The sequence below is a fragment of the Dermacentor albipictus genome, chromosome 5 (assembly GCF_038994185.2).
Source record: "Dermacentor albipictus isolate Rhodes 1998 colony chromosome 5, USDA_Dalb.pri_finalv2, whole genome shotgun sequence".
In the NCBI taxonomy this organism is placed as follows: Eukaryota; Metazoa; Arthropoda; class Arachnida; order Ixodida; family Ixodidae; genus Dermacentor; species Dermacentor albipictus.
Window position 1 is genome coordinate 14,727,061 of NC_091825.1, and position 5,085 is coordinate 14,732,145.

The following is a 5,085-nucleotide window of genomic DNA, read 5'->3' on the forward strand; positions in this document are numbered from 1 at the left end:
TGGATCATTTACAACTCAATTCGCGAAAACTGGCAATGGTGAATTACCTATCGCATACCAACGCGAATACTTGCCCATGTATCCTGTGATTGTTGAGGCACACGGAATGACCACGCCAATAGACATTTTATCGTATCATTCATCAGCTCGCTACGACTGTATTAACAGTAAATTCTTGAAAAGCACCAGCCTCTTGGTTTCATGATACTAACAAAAAGTTTCCGACAATCCCTAAATCATGTGCGCTTCCAAAGGAATTTAAAATGGGGAAAGTGCTTCCAATCTATAAATCTGGTCCCATAAACTCACCTCTTAATTATCGCCCCATATCCTTTACAAGAAATTGCTGTAAACTATCCGAGCTTGTACTTTTCACAAATATGGCCGGTTTTCTAGAGTACAACTCAGATTTTACTACGCACAGCATGGTTTTCGAAGATCATATTCCTGCGAAACACAACTAGCATATTTCCCTCATGAACTGCTCGCATCCTGGATCGCTCATCGTGCGCTTACTGGCTCTTCGTGGATTTCAATAAAGCATTTGACAAAGCATAAACTACTACTTTTTAGAGTAAGCATGCTAAATATCGACCCTAACCTTCTAAAATGGACAGAGCTTTTCCTTACTAACCGCCTTCAATTTGTTACTGCTAATGGTCGTAACTGTCCGCTCACTAAAGTTAAATCGGTTGTACCACAAGGGTCTGTAGTGAGACCAGTATTGTTGCTTATCTATGTTAATGGTCTGACCGTTTAATATTTTCCAACATACACCTGTTCGCAGATGTTTGTGTTATCTTCCGGGAAATTAAAAGCAAGATGATACTGTAACACTCCAAGCTGATCTGGATAATATAGATGACTGGTGCGGGAAGTGGGTAATGAAATTGAATAGAAACAAATAGCAAATAATGCACGTATACAGATCTAATTGCACTCCTTCCACCTGCCATCTGAACAACTTTCCCTTAGATTTTGTCGTGTCATTTGCTACTGTGTTCTTTATACGTCATTACCACGTGACGATATCTTGGTACACAGATTACAAATAACTTAAATTGGACCATTCATATAGAGTCTGCGATTAACAGTGCTCGGATACTCATGGTGCAACTTTTTCAAAGCACCGACTACTTTAAAGTTACAGCTTTACAAGACTCTAATACGCCCGACACTTGAAATGCATCTGCAATATGGGATCCCAGTCACTTTAATCTCATTACTTCACTTAGGCTAGTACAACATGACTCTACCCATTTCGTTCTTTCTAATTATAACCGTGCTGCAAGTATAACCGTAATGAAAACTAACATAGCACTTATTCCACTGGCCAGCCACCGCAAAATTTCCCGTCTTTCCCTATTTCCAGAAATTGTTAATCACACCACACTTCACGATTCATTCTGCGGCCTCAGTACATTTCAAACTGCGTCGATCATCGCAGTAAGGTAGGAATTGATTCATGGTCAGACAAAGTCTTTCAGTATTTCATCCCCCGTACATCTCACGAATGGAACCACCTTCCTTCAAGTATCGTAGCCATCACCGATAACAAACTTTTTCTCGAAACATGAGCCAACTTTGTATAATCAGAAGAATCATTGTAATAACCGAACTGACTGCGCTTGTTTGTTTGCTTAACATTAGTACTCTATACCCACTCCACTTTTTAATGCCATAAGGCCCTGAGGGTATTTTAAATAAAATAACTAAAAGGAACTGCGTCGAGTAAGCTAGAAGCTGTGAATAAACGCGCGGAACCGTAAACCTACAATGAAAGTGCAGAGGGAAAGACACAACCAATGAGGCTATGAGTGCAAATATTATATTTTACTCGCACTTCTGGGTCAATCATCTTCTCAAATATCACTTACAGCGCATACAGAAGCAAGGGACCAAACGAACGACGAAGACAGCGTTTGTCTTCGGCGTTCTTTTGGTCCTTTGTCCCTGTATGCGCTGTAAGTGATGTTTGAAACAATGGAATACCATCTAGCCCATACCCAAACCTTGCTTCAATCATCTTCGGTTCCCTTTTCTTAGCGAAGACACCACTCATATGTAAATTCTCACGGCACTCTTGTAGGAACGCTGTGCTGCAATTCCTGGGGTGCCACCAAACTATCGCTTCGAGCAAGCACCGCCGATAGCACTCGTAATCACTAACAATATAGGTTCGAGAACTGTATAAGCGCTGAGGGGCAGAATTTAGAAAAGACTTCACTGTATCATTGTTGCCAGGAATTGAATATTAGGCGTTACACTGAAAACGAGAAGGAAAGTTCTGCAGTTTCCAGTCAGATGGTGCTGCGCAAAGAGTAACAGTTAGAAATATCGGCTCTTGAATGTCTCTGTGTATGACTGCATCGGTAGAGCATCCGGATATGAGCTAAAATAGGATGGGTCTAATTTCACCTTTGTAAAAGTTGTCTTTTCAAGAAGCCCCACGCCATGCGAGACAGGAACCTACCTACTGCAGTGTTTTATGGACGCCCCAAAAAATGTGCAGCACTAAAACACACAAACCTATAACCGGTCCCCCATTGATTGGTGTTCGGGCAACCGACGAAAAATATGATGGTGTTAGTGGTCAGCATGATGCAGCGTGAGCGTTAGTGTAGCTGTAGTCATATCCACGTAGAAGGACACTCACTCCCACACATTCTTTATAGCAACACCTTCCGCTCGATTCTGTGTCATTCTTCTCCTTCACCGTTTACGGCTGGCTGGTTTCGTTGATAAGGCGGGTTGATATCACTGGAAATGACTACGCTACAAGATTGCGGCCCAGATACTCCACCTGCCAATTCCTGTGCCTGATTACCATTTTTTTGAATTGCAATAACTTGTTCACCTCTTAGTCGCACCCCCAATTTGCTACTCCGTCTTCAGCTGCAGCAATCACGCCTGGTATCCACAAGGTGGATGATACCTTGCAGACCTTTAGGTGGTTACGAGCCTAGCCAGCAGATCCAGTGGTCTAGGTCATGCACTGGTGCCAAGCAACAGCTTAAATGCATAGAGGCTGTCCACCGTCAGGTACTGCGGCCTCCCCCCACCTACACCCCCCAAAAAAGTAAGCCAATACACTATACGAGGGAGACCATACGTTTATGCTCAATGCAACGGCTAACCAAACTATTCTATTAGATCGACTGGGGCAAATGAAGCACGGAAATTTATTAAAACGCGTTTTTTATCCCCGTGCCTCATACTACACGACTGCAGGCAACCCGTTCACTGTGGCAATTATTCCAGACGCTGTACTCCTTAGCCTAGTCGATGCATTCGTTATGTGGAGGAATCGTCACCTCAGAAATAATTACGGTCCGGGCCAGGCATTCAACACAGGACAGCATGGTTCTCCGGCGGCTGCTGCCTAAGGCGCGCCATGCGGGCTCCGTATCTTGGAAGCAATGTGCCACGACGCCAAAGTGCGCGCCCATGCCGGCCTCCATTTCAAAGCGATCTGCGATGTTTGCAGAGTGCGCGGTGCTTCCGACGTTTTCTTCGCGGTAAAACGAGATATACACGAAGATCATTTTGATCGCTGCTGATCACGCAATTCCTCAATCCAGAATCTTAACAGCGACTTACCGCGCTCATAGAGAGAGATGTGTTCATTTTTACCGGTGCGTGCATGACACCGTGTTGTTAATTTAGTTAAAACACGTTGACGGGCTAGTTGGTTTGAATCCGTAGCAGAATATGTAAATGCGACTGAACGAGGACCTAGAAATAGACACACAGCGACATCAGTGTCTCTGTTTCTTTCTACGTCTTACTTCAGTCACACTTGCAGATTATACCATTGTTAATTTAGCTACTAAGCGAATGTTTGCAAGCTTATACGGCCGATAAAAGTACTATCTTTACTTCGTATAGCTTTCTACTAATTTGCTATCACAATCAGTGCTTTTTCTTTCGGGCGCAACTGCGAATTTTTAATAAAAGCTGCACATTGCTAGGTTCGCGGAAAAAAATGCGTGCGTCTATCGAGTCGTGTGGATTGAGAATTTCTCCCCATATGTGGGCCGTTCCCGAAGACAGTGCAATACCGGGCCGACCCGCGGTGGAGCTGAATGAGGCTTTAAGCCCTCCGCCAACTTGCAAAAATAAGTTTCATGTTTTATGTTCAAATACACCCCATATCACCGATTAAGCCGATGACAACAGCTACTACACTTTGACCGGCGTGGGCCATGTCTACGTTCCCACCGCCATTTCCCTGTCGGCGTTCCCAAGCCCTTGCCTATCTCTTTTCCTTTCCTTCCGCTCTTCCGTGGTGGCGTTCCCCTAAGCAGGCTGAATAAAGGGAAAATCAGACATCCACGCGCTCGTAGCAATTGCTACAAAGGAAACCCGTACGGGTTCCTCCAAAGAAAAGCCTCAAAGCTTTTCTTTGTAGCAATTGCTGTGAACGGGTGGATGTCTGATTTCCACTTTATTCATTACTTCTCTCCACCTTGCGGGTTTCCGCAGAACTTCTACGTCAAACACTTGATTTTGCTTCGTGTTGTCGACGAATTCGACTTCGCCCTGCCATCTGCTAGCCGCCTGGTTAGCTCAGATGGTAGAGCGGCGGTCCCGGAAAGGCAGTGGTCCCGGGTTCGAGTCCCGGACCAGGACGAATTTTTCCTCAACTATGAGGCTTTTCTTTCGAGGAACCCGTATGAGTTTCCTTTGTAGCCATTGCTACGAACGGGTGGATGTCTGAGTTTCCCTTTATTCATTACTTCTCTCCACCTTGCAGGTTTCCGCAGAACTACTACGTCAAACCCTAAGCAGGCTGCCCGCCAGTACCGCGAGTTGGAAACAAACGCGATCTGTCCATGTGGTGCCGATCCCACAAACATGGAACGTTTCACCGCAGCAACGACCAGGTTTCAGAGGGAGCTTGTAGGGAACCAATTTTGTGTGGCCTGTGTTGTGTGTGACCGTTTGTAGTTTTTGAGTGACATCGCAACCATCACTTCACCGCGGGACGTCGACTAACACACGATCACCTTCGCTACGGTGAAGCAGTGTGTGCCCTCCGAGTGCGGTGAAGTGCGTGTCTGTTCTGCGTGCCGGGAATCGTTA

At 45.2% G+C, this 5,085-nt stretch overlaps 1 pseudogene; it reads right to left on the minus strand.

Moving 5' to 3' along the window:
* Nucleotides 1-4,027: 4,027 nt before the first annotated feature.
* On the minus strand, nt 4,028-4,207 carry LOC135906603 (U2 spliceosomal RNA; annotated as a pseudogene).
* Nucleotides 4,208-5,085: the final 878 nt, after the last annotated feature.